General features: G+C 43.9%; 1 protein-coding gene across 3 annotated transcripts in view; it reads right to left on the bottom strand.

Annotated features, from left to right (window-relative positions):
* Positions 1 to 12,544, bottom strand: part of KIAA1211L (KIAA1211 like) — a 362,116-nt gene that overhangs the window by 20,142 nt on the left and 329,430 nt on the right. The gene's annotated exons all lie outside the window — the stretch shown is intronic.

The raw sequence follows: 12,544 nt of genomic DNA on the forward strand, positions 1-12,544 counted from the left end.
TTCTCCTCACAAACATGTCCAAACCTTTTTTTAAACCCAGCTAAGCTAACTGTCTAAACAACTTCCTCTGGCAACAAATTCCAGAACTTAAGGGTCTGATTTTAAAAAGCATTTACATGCGTAAAACTGGGTTTTACGCGTGTAAATGCACTTTACTCGAATAAGTGGGCTTTTGAAAATTGCTACAATATATGCCATTGAATCGTCCATAGGATTTATTCGCATAAGTGCACTTTACGTGAGTAAATGGCTTTTGAAAATTGCTACAATAGTAGTTACATTTATGCACGTAACTCCTTTGAAAATTACCCCCCAATTGTGCATTGCGTGAAAAAGACTTTTCTCTGATTTGTTTTAGCATTTGGTAATAGACAGATTGAGAAGAGGTGGAACTGTGTTGTTTAGTTAAAGTTTGCAATTCATCTAATAATGTGAGTCTAGTGCGTTCCCGTAACCTATTGCAATATGCAGCCTGGGAAATACATAGACCCCTGATGACCACCTTAGAACATTCCCAAATCACCAGAGGATTCATGCCTTCTGTTCGGTTCTCCTGAAAATAATGTTTCATATGCTGCTCCATTTTAAGGACAAAGGCCTGATCTTTAAGAAGACTGTCGTTAAGTCTCCACGGTTTGTACCCCGTAGCTGAATCTTGTATAAAAATCTCAAGCCAGATAGGGGCATGGTCAGACCAAGTTATAGATTCAATACCCACTTTGTGAACTCTGTTTTGAGATTGGGTGGAAACAAAAAGATAATCTATTCTGGAATATGTGCTGTGGGGGTTAGAATAGAAGGTATAGGACCTGGAGTGTGGGTACCTTCTTCTCCAGGCATCTATCACACTCCATTTATCCAAACATTTACGCCACTGAGGCCTAAACTTAGTGGCCGGCGCCTTGCCAGTGCTATTATCCAGGGTAGGATTTAGAGTAGCATTAAAATCACCCCCAAGGATTAAATCACTCTCCAAATGTTTTTGGAGAAGGTCGTCTAACTGTCGCAAAAAGCCACTTGATCAGTGTGAGGAAAATATACATTTAAGAACGAAAGTAAGCATTTACCCACCCTGATTTTTAAGAAAATAAACCGGCCCTGTGGGTCCAAGGTTCGGAATATCTCCTCATGTACAAAAGTATCCGATAATAGGATCCCCACACCCGTATATTTGTTTGCTTTAGAACTCGCCGCCCAATAGCAAGTAGAATATTGAGGGAAAACTAGCAGACGCTCGTGGTGTTTTCTCACATGCGTTTCTTGTATAAAAGCTACTCTCACCCTCTGTCATTGAAGCTCTCGAGTGAATAGCAAACGCTTTCTGGGAGTATTCAACTCCTTCACATTAAGTGAAAATATCTTAGTAGCCATCAGTTGTAATTAAGATACCAGCCTCAAATGAGAGCGAGAATTCCCCAACCCAAAGAAAAACTCCACATATAGGGGCGGATTTTCAGAGCCCTGCTCGCCTAAATCCGCCTAAATCCGGGCGGATTTAGACGAGCAGGGCCCTGCGCGCCGGTAGGCCTATGTTCAATAGGCCTACCGGCGCGCGCAGACCCCGGGACTCGCGTAAGTCCCGGGGTTTGGCGAGGGGGGCGTGTCGGGGGCAGGCCCGGTCGGCGCGGCGTTTTGGGGGCGTGTCGGCAGCGTTTTGGGGGCGGGCCCGGGGGCGTGGTTACGGCCCGGGGCGGTACGGGGGCGTGGCCGCGCCCTCCGTACCCGCCCCCAGGCCGCGTCCCGGCGTGCTAGCGGCCCGCTGGCGCGCGGGGATTTACGTCTCCCTCCGGGAGGCGTAAATCCCCCGACAAAGGTAAGGGGGGGGTTTAGACAGGGCCGGGCGGGTGGGTTAGGTAGGGGAAGGGAGGGGAAGGTGAGGGGAGGGCAAAAGAAAGTTCCCTCCGAGGCCGCTCCGATTTCGGAGCGGCCTCGGAGGGAACGGGGGTAGGCTGCGCGGCTCGGCGCGTGCCGGCTACATAGAATCGATAGCCTTGCGTGCGCCGATCCAGGATTTTAGCGGCTACGCGCGTATCTACTAAAATCCCGCGTACTTTTGCTTGCGCCTGATGCGCCAGCAAAAGTACGCCTATTCACGCGGTCTGAAAATCTACCCCTATATTGACAATTCCCCCAAGTGTCCCATTCCCTCCCAGTAGCCAGAGATAGAAAATATGACCCCAGTGTATTCCCCAACGGTCCTACAGTATCCCTCCAACTTCCCAAGGGATACTCTAATACTGGAGGCCTTTAACATCCGACAGTTCGCAGACAACAACCATCGATCCCCTCCCCCTCCCTCCGCCCAACCTCTAAAAATAAACAGATGTAAGCTTAGACTTATAACCCATTTTTGAAACAAATTATAGCAAATATAACATCATCAGTGCCAAATTCAAAATGTGGAGCACTGCAACCAACCAACAATGCATAAAATGCCATTGTTATGCAGTCTCCAGAGTTCTGCTGCAGCTAGAAACTTGCAGATTGTAAAAAACTCCAACTAGGAAAATACCAAGCGTCACTGGGCACCATGTCAGCCCTGATCCGACTGTGGCGATCTGCGTGCATCAGACTGTCTCCGGAGTCTTTTCCCGCCTTTATCCGCTCTTTGCCACCGTGGTGCATGGTCCAGCTTTTCCAGCGTCGGCGCCATCTTTGGAACTTGAAAGGATGCAGGGATGTTCGCTTTATTAAAAGCCTCTAGCGCCTCAGCAATAGTCTTAATCTTGTAAGTCACTCCTTGTACTTGGTTTAATGCATCCCCCTGCGAGTCCACCCGATTTTCCACATCATCTACCCGGTTTCCTAATGCTGCCAGGTCCTCCTTAAGATCTGCGACGTAGGCCATAATATCCATTTTGTGTTGCTTAAGATCCCTCCTCAGATCCATAAACCACTGACGAACCTCATTGCGGGTGAGAGAGGCATCCACCGGGGTGACAGGCAAGTCGGCTTCAGAGCCGTGAAACTCCGCCGAATCTGCTTCAGCTCCCGTGGTGGGCCCGGCTGCGTCGGCGCCATCTTGTTCAGCTTCGGGCGGCAGCTTGCTATAAGAAAATTGCCGGAGGTCGGCGATTTTTCGTTTTGAAGTCATCTGAATGCTGGCTAAACCAGTGCAATGTGAGTACTGGATAATTTTGTGAAAAATCCGGACCTTTTCGCCAGCTTTTTATGGGTTTTGGGCTTGTGGGGGAGCGGAGCTCAACGGCTACACGTCCGTCCTCATCGGCCTCTCTGATTTGTTTTAAACGTGCTGCTTGCTAACTTCATGGAGTGTCCCCTAGTCCTTGTATTATCTTAAAGAATAAATAACCGATTCACATTTACTCGTTCTAGACCTCTCATGATTTTAAACACCTCTATCATATCCCTCCTCACCTGTCTCTTCTCCAAGCTGAACAGCCCTAACCTCTTTAGCCTTTCCTCATAAGGGAGCTGTTCTATTCCTTTTATCATTTTGGTCGCCCTTCTCTGTACCTTCTCCAGTGCAACTAGATCTTTTTTGAGATGTGGTGACCAGAACTGTACACAGTACTCAAGGTGCGGTCTCACCATGGAGCAATACAGAGGCATTATGACATTTTCCGTTTTATTCACCATTCCCTTCCTAATAATTCCTAACATTCTGTTTGCTTTTTTGGCCATCACAGCACACTGAGCCAATGATTTCTATTTATTGTCTACTATGACACCTTGATCTTTTTCCTGTGTGGCAACACCTAACATGAAACTGAACACTGTGTAACTGCAGCATGAGTTATTTTTCCCTAAATGCATCACCTTCAACTTGTCCATATTAAATGTTATCTGCCATTTGGATGCCCAATCTTCTAGTGTCACAGTTCCTCCTGCAATGTATCAGTATCTGCCTTTAATTTAACTATTCTAAATAATTTTGTGTCATCTGCAAATTTGATCACCTTACTCGTCATTCCCCTTTCCAGATCATTTATAAATATATAGATCCCTACACAGAAACTACATGCTAGAAGAATACTTCACCTCAGTCACAGATGCAAAACAGACAGAACCTCACCAAAGACAGAATAGGAAGGTCATAAAGTATAAATAGAAACATGCAGACAAAACTGAACTGGAAACCGCAACAAGCCAGACAAGCAATACAATAATGTAAAAACAGAAACAATCACCATTCCTTAAAAAAAAAAAAATCCAACAAAAACACAAAATATAAATTATATTAATAAAAAGAATATTTCAAAACAGCTGATGAATAGAGCATCCAATAATAAAAAACTCAAAAAATGTAAACAATTTCCCTAATACCTATAACACATTTTAAAATAGCAGACACATGAAAAAACATCCAATAATTAAAAACAAAGGATTTAAAAAATTTTTCCTACTCTCCCAAACAGAGAACATTTGATTCCAGGCACCCTGAGATTGTTGTGGATTAGTCAGAGGTGGTGATGTGCACAAACGTTCTCCTCCGTATACATACAGGGGGTAATTTTCAAAGGAGTTACACGCATAAATGTAACTACTATTGTATCAATTTTCAAAAGCCATTTACTCACGTAAAGTGCACTTATGCGAATAAATCCTATGGACGATTCAATGGCATATTTTGTAGCAATTTTCAAAAGCCCACTTACTCGAGTAAAGTGCATTTACATGCGTAAAACCCAGATTTACGCATGTAAATGCTTTTTAAAATCCGCCCCACAGTCTATAACACACGTTCATGTTTTACACACTCTCTCATATGCTCACTCACAAACGGTCCCCGACATGCTGACTTCCTCACACATACACTCACTGACTCACGCACATACTCTCACTCTCATACACAAACGCTCACAGACTTACACATATGCTCTCACACACATGCATTGACTCTCACTTGTACACTGACACTCATGTGCTGTCATGCTCACACACACACATGCTCGCAGTCACATGCTCAAGACTCATGTGTTCTCACATGCACTCACTGACACACACACACACACACACTGTCACTCTTGCTCAAAAACACACATTCACTGACTCAGGTGCTTTTTCTGTCTCACCCTTCTCCTCTCTGAATAAATTTAAAAATTAGTTTGTACTTTCATTGGTAGTCAGGGAATCCAGGCAAGACCCCAAGAATAGAGTCTGGATTCTGGGTGGGCTGCCTGTTGCTATTTGAATTCCCCCCTTGGTGTGGAAAAGGGCTGATTGGAAGGCCCCAATGCTAGGTTTTTGTTTTTTTTTAAAATTACTTTTTGCCATGGGCCCAGCTTGAGTCCAGCGGCTGAGACTAGGATTGGAGTTGATCCAGTAGTGAGAGGCCTGCTCACTGCCTTCCGTCGGCTGCCAGCAGAAACATGTGAGGGGAGGAGCCAAGAATACAGTGAAGGCACCCTCTCCTCCTCCTTCTGCACCTCCTAGCTGTTACCTGGGGTGGACTGCCCCCTCGTCCCCCCTTAGTATGCCACTGGTACTGTTTGCCATCTTAACTGTTGCACCTCCTCTCCTTATTTACTATAAGCAGGAAGGACATGCAGTGAGGAGTTGAGCCTGCACTTGTAACAGTGAGTGCAGCTTTTTCTGCCCTAAGGGGAGGTGAAAGTGATGGCTAAGAGTGGTTGAGAGACTAGCTTTTGAGAGTTCACACCTTTCATCAGGGCAGTGGATTGGAATTACAAATGTATTCAGGGTGAAAATGTACATTAAACGCTGAATTTGGTAGAAAATGCTGTGCTTTGTAGACAATATTTAGTACAATATATGTCAAATTTATGAGCTCTGCAACATTGCAAATGCATGCAAAGCAAGCTCATTAACCCAGGTCTCAAACCATCGCCCAATTCCTCTTAGCCTATTGAAGTTTCAGGGTCCCTGCCCCCCACCCAGAGAAGAGTAACATTCAGTCGCTCCTGCTTTGCCAGTGCCGATATTTAAAATGATATCAGCTGATCTGAAGCTCCCTCTTGTCCTGTACGTGAAAGGAAATGGGGAGCCTTGTAAATGCCAATTTGGATTTCCGTGCCAGCATGGCAAGAATGACTGGGCATTGCTTCTGTCCATGATGGGGATCCTGAAGCTTCAATAGGGTAAAGGAAGTCAGATGGGGGCTTGGTTAAAGCAGAGGCTTGCTAACCGGGAGGGAGGATGAGGTTCTGGCTTGTGGGATTAGGGGGAAACTCGGGGGCGGGGTGGGAGTGGTTGCATTCTGCAGGTGGTGGTGGCTACTTCTTACTGATGCAGGTGGTGGCTACTTCTTTACTGCTGCAGGTAACGTTTGTGCGTTATTGGCTGCAGGAATGCAGGATTTAATACACTGTGGTATATCCTGTAGGACCTAACATGCATCAAAAACTGTGTGTTCATGCACAGATTTAATGCACTTTACTAAATAGGCACCTAAGTTAGTCCAATAAAAATGTAAGACCAACTTGTTTGCTGATCTATCTTTTGAGAATGCTTTGCAGTAGCAAACTTAAGGAGGAACTGAAAGCTTCCTTATTGTTGAAGTCTAACATGATTACAGCTAATCATTATTCATGTTTAAAGCTTACTTTCATTACGACAAAACAGAAGTACTCAATTATGAAATCTGTTGGGTTGAAAAAAAAAAGTGGTACCCTGTATGCATAATGCAATTTTCCCAAAGCACACATACAATGCAGTAAAACTCTTTTCAATTAATATTTTATCATATTTTTAAGTCATTATTTCTTAAAACACTTTCTTTCTTGGACCTTGACAGAAGCCTACTTGGTATAATACAAAAAATTATTTCATATAGAATGGGGCCATCTGATTGGTTCATTCCATGTGTGATATAACTTCTAAGATCACAGGAAATATAGACTATTTTCATTCAGCGAAATGTACGATGAAAGATTTCCTATTCTCCAAATCCTTTAAACTTTGCTTCAGGGGTATGTGTAAGAAAAGCAGGAAACAAAGATAATGACACTTTTACTTATTTAATGCCTTTTTTCCCAATTCAGTTCCTAAATTATTTTAGTGATTAGTGCGGTCCATGTAGATTTCTCCCACTCCTGCAATGGATCACTTATGTTTTAAAAAGATCTGTATTGGCAATTTAGTTATTGTAGTTTTTGCTAATGGTAATAAGAACATAAGAACATAAGAAAATGCCATACTGGGTCAGACCAAGGGTCCATCAAGCCCAGCATCCTGTTTCCAACAGTGGCCAATCCAGGCCATAAGAACCTGGCAAGTACCCAAAAGCTAAGTCTATTCCATGTAACCATTGCTAATGGCAGTGGCTATTCTCTAAGTGAACTTAATAGCAGGTAATGGACTTCTCCTCTAAGAACTTATCCAATCCTTTTTTAAACACAGCTATACTAACTGCACTAACCACATTCTCTGGCAACAAATTCCAGAGTTTAATTGTGCGTTGAGTAAAAAAGAGCTTTCTCCGATTAGTTTTAAATGTGCCCCATGCTAACTTCATGGAGTGCCCCCTAGTCTTTCTACTATCCGAAAGAGTAAATAACCGATTCACATCTACCCGTTCTAGACCTCTCATGATTTTAAACACCTCTATCATATCCCCCCTCAGTCGTCTCTTCTCCAAGCTGAAAAGTCCTAACCTCTTTAGTCTTTCCTCATAGGGGAGTTGTTCCATTCCCCTTATCATTTTGGTAGCCCTTCTCTGTACCTTCTCCATCGCAATTATATCTTTTTTGAGATGCGGCGACCAGAATTGTACACAGTATTCAAGGTGCGGTCTCACCATGGAGCGATACAGAGGCATTATGACATTTTCCGTTTTATTCACCATTCCTTTTCTAACAATTCCCAACATTCTGTTTGCTTTTTTGACTGCCGCAGCACACTGCACCGACAATTTCAATGTGTTATCCACTATGACACCTAGATCTCTTTCTTGGGTTGTAGAACTCTTTCTGCCACTGGGCTGCTCCTGCTCCTCCTGATCCTGACTTGGTGGAGGTGGCTGCACTGTTCAACTTGTTCCTGACTTCAGCGGGGAAGGGAGAAGCCAAGCCATGCTTGGGGGATGGGGTGGGTGGGAGGCAAATGCCGCTTCTTCCAGACCTGTGGGCCGCGCTGCTCCACCTGCTCCTGATTTTAGGCAGCGAGACCAATACTACTACTACTTTCAGCCCTGTGCGCCGCATTGCTCCTCCTGCTCCTGACAGTGGCCTGGGGGAGGGAGGAGGGACAATGCTGCATTTTCTGGCCCCACTGTTTCTCCTATTCCTGGTTATGTCAGGGTCAGATGCTTTTTCTGGCTGCGCTGCTGTTGACAGTGGTGGCCATGGTACCTTCTCCTTCTCGACCACGCAAGGCCATAGCATGAACACTTCCTCTGGGCTAGCACTGGCTGGAAGAAGATGCCATCGCCAGACCTTCCCCAGGAGCGTTGCATTCTAGGTGGTCACCTAGTTCGCCTAGGGCTTCCACCGGCCCTACACACACTAGAGATGTGAATTTTTTTTTGTGTTCGTGTCGTTCTTCGTTTTTCGGCTGCCACAGGAAATTTCGTTTTTTTGCGGTTCGGGTCTTTTTTTTTTTTTTTTTTTTTGCGAAAAATCGTTTTTTGAGTTAGTGCACGCTAAAAAAACCCATTAGATTTTGTTACTTTTTGTTAGCGTGCACTAACGGGGAGTTAGCGCGCACTGACGGGGAGTTAGCGCGCACTAACTCAAAAAACTCCCGTTAGCGCGCATTAATCCGAAAAACAAATTTTCACGAAAAAATGGGAAAATCCCAATCGTTTTTCGGGCTCCCCAATACATGCCGATTGGACAATTTCGTTGAAATCTTCCTATTTGGAAAAAACAAATGCACATCTCTAACACACACACACACACACTGTTTACTTCCACTTGGCCTTCTCACATACCCTACTAGCTCACTCACACATGCTCACTTACATATACACACGCACACATGCTCACTCAATCTTTTCATCCTCTGGGATACAAGTGGCAACAGCCAGTTTCTCATATTGATGCCAACATCGGGCAGCTGAAAGGGGCCATCAGTAATACCACTGTGAATTCAGTATTGAGCAACTGCAAGGGGACCATGCAGCATTAGGGCATGCAGCACCATAGTGAATTTTAACCCAATTTCGGGCCTGCCAGCAGGCTCACCTGTTTCCAAATCAAATGCTTCTTTTGCTTTTTCCTTTAGAGGTGCTTCATGTTTAAAATCAGTGTAATAGCCATGCAGAGTTGGAGATAGAGTGGCTGCAAAAGTGTGAAAAGCTGTCCCTGCAGACTGCAGTTTATAGCTTAGCTTGGCCTCCAGCTGCGAGTGAACCAGTGAGCCATGAGAAGCGGAGCTAAACTTGACCCTCCACTGCCATGAGAAGCAGAGCTAAACTAGACTCTCCACTGCTTAAGGAACAAACTTAGGGTCTAATTTACTAAGGTTTTTCTCCCACTTTTTTCTACAGGAAAATACTTAGTAAATGAGGCCCTTAGATTGTAAGCCCTCTGGAGACAGGGAAATATGTATTCTACCTGAATTTAATTTGCCTTGAGCTACCAATGAAAAGACGTAAGCTAAATCTAAATAAATGATAGCAGTCTCCTAGGCCCCAGTAGTATTAAATTTGCTATGCATTGAATTACTTCTCAGTGTGCTGCAGTAGTGAAAAAAGCAAACAGAATGCTAGGAATTATTAGGAAGGTAATGGTTAATAAAACGGAAAATGCCATAATGCCTCTGTATCGCTCCATGGTGAGACCGTACCTTGAATACTGTGTACAATTCTGGTCGCCGTATCTCAAAAAAGATATAGTTGCGATGGAGAAGGTACAGAGAAGGGCAACCAAAATGATTTATTTAGAAACTTTTATATACCGGCATTAGTGGGTACATCATACCGGTTCACATAATAACTTAAAGCTTGGAAAATACATTTCAACAAGGAGAATGTAACTGGGCGGGGGGTAAAATAAATAGGCAGTAGGAAGGATAGATAAAACAAGAAAGTCATATGATAAAGGGAATGGAACAGCTCCCCTATGAGGAAAGGCTGAAGAGGTTAGGGCTGTTCAGGTTGGAGAAGAGACGGCTGAGAGGGATATGGTAGAGGTCTTTAAGATCATCAGAGGTCTTGAACGAGTAGATGTGAATCGGTTATTTACACTTTCAGATAATAGAAGGACTAGGGGGCATTCCATGAAGTTAGCAAGTAGCACATTTAAAACTAATCGGAGAAAATTATTTTTCACTCAATGCGCAATTAAGCTCTGGAATTTGTTGCCAGAGGATGTGGTTAGTGTAGCTGGGTTCAAAAAAGGTTTGGATAAGTTCTTGGAGGAGAAATCCATTAACTGCTATTAATCAAGTTTACTTAGGGAATAGCCACTGCTATTAATTGCATTAGTAGCATGGGATCTTCTTATTGTTTGTGTAATTGCCAGGTTCTTGTGGCCTGGTTTGGCTTCTGTTGGAAACAGGATGCTGGGCTTGATGGACCCTTGGTCTGACCTAGCATGGCAATTTGTTATGTTCTTATGGATCTTATATGAGGCATTTTTTGGTGGTAATGGTATTTTTGTTTTTGTAATTTTAGTATTTTTTAATATCTCTAAGTTTTTAATTTAAACAAATAAATATTTTGGCATTATACTGAAAAACTGAGAAGCCTGGTTTTCGGAAACCCTTAGGTTTTCTTAAAATGTGTACTAATTCCTGCCTTGTGATGTATATCATACTTTTTAAAGAACCAACAAACAAAAAAAAAAAGAACGGGAGTCTTGCAAAAAGTGAGAGGATGCGTGTGATAGCCAGTGGGAAAGGAGAGGGGATGACGACATTCAGGCAGGAATGAAGAGAGGAAGCGTATAAAATGAATGAATGGGTATGTGATTTTCTGGGACAGAACTTGCATGCATTTGAAAGAGGGAGAAAAAGTGGTCAGCGTGGTCTTGAGAAAGGAATACTACATATTTCTGGCAAGTTGCCTTCCCTTACTCCAGCCTAAAGTACATGTGGTCTTCCATAGTGCGTGCACTTTTAGTCAGACTGTGAGGAGCTTTCCCTGAGATGTGCTTAGGCTGGGGAGAGGAGATAGACTTTTCAAATCTTTGTGTATTATTTTACATTGAAATTGCAGCTGCCTTTTGTGCAGATGAAAAGTCCACAAGTACTTTTCCTTTGAAACTTAGGTACAAGGTCAGCAGGTACAAAGTACCCGCAGACTTTGTATCTAAGCTTGGGGTGTGAATATTGCCCCCCCAAAAGATAACTTAGGCCAATAGATGCCCCCCCTTTCATACTTCTTACCTTCCTACCACCGTCATCTGCCACACATATATTCATAGCTTTATAAAGCAATTAGTGCATTTATAGTTTAAAAGTAAAAAAGAAAAACTAATTGTTGGAAAAAGCTCACAGTTTGTGGGACAGCTGCTGGCCGCTGCTTTATGCAATAGTGCTCACCACCTATTCGCATCCATATTACTGTGATATATCCCACGAGGGGTACAGTACAATCTGGGATACATACTGACAAAGCACAGTTAGCCCAGGCTTTATATTAAGCATACCTCTCTGGTCCAAAATGTCTGTTGAGAGTTCAAACTACTTTGAAGTGTATGAATGCAGTAGCACTTACACTGTCTTTAAATGTATAGATTTGCTATATTTTTGTCTGCATTTCTTCCTGCCACTGTTCAATAAAATTAATAATTTGTATGAATGAGCAAGAGAAAGCTCTTCACTTACGTATATACATTACTGGAAGCCATGAATAAATGATAAGAAGAAGTGCAAGTCAGACCAAAAGTGTCTTCTCTGCTTAGTAGAGATGCTTACCTAGAAAACTGGTTTCTTCAATGCATGTCATTGAAAGTTAACACTTGTACTGTGCTTCCAGGTGACAAAATAGATCTATGAGAATTCACAGACAGGTCGATCCAGTAAAGTGTGCTCCGTCGGAGCGCACTGTCACCCTGCTCTGGACGCGTGTTTTCCCTTACCCCTTATTCAGTAAGGGGAGGAAAACACGCGGCCCACCCGTGGCACCTAATAGCGCCCTCAACATGCAAATGCATGTTGATGGCCCTATTAGGTATTCCCGAGCGATCCAGTAAGTAAAATGTGCAGCCAAGCCGCACATTTTACTCTAAGAAATTAGCGCCGCCCAAAGGTCGGCGCTAATTTCTTCCAGCGCCAGGGAAGTGCACAGAAAAGCAGTAAAAACTGCTTTTCTGTGCACCCTCCGACTTAATATCATAGCGATATTAAGTCGGAGGTCCCCAAAAGTAAAAAAAAGTAAAAAAAAAAAAAAAAAAATTTTGAATTCGGCCCGCGGCTGTCGGGCCGAAAACCGGACGCTCAATTTTGCCGGCGTCCGGTTTCCGAGCCCGTGGCTGTCAGCGGGCTCGAGAACCGACGCCGGCAAAATTGAGCGTCGGCTGTCAAACCCGCTGACAGCCGCCGCTCCAGGCCAAAAGGAGGCGCTAGGGACGTGCTAGTGTCCCTAGCGCCTCCTTTTCCTCGTTTGCACCGCGTCGCCTAATTTAAATACTGGATCGCTCGCACCGGCGAGGGGCCGGTGCACGCGCCGGGAGAG

Source organism: Rhinatrema bivittatum, chromosome 5 (genome assembly GCF_901001135.1).
Source record: "Rhinatrema bivittatum chromosome 5, aRhiBiv1.1, whole genome shotgun sequence".
NCBI lineage: Eukaryota > Metazoa > Chordata > Amphibia > Gymnophiona > Rhinatrematidae > Rhinatrema > Rhinatrema bivittatum.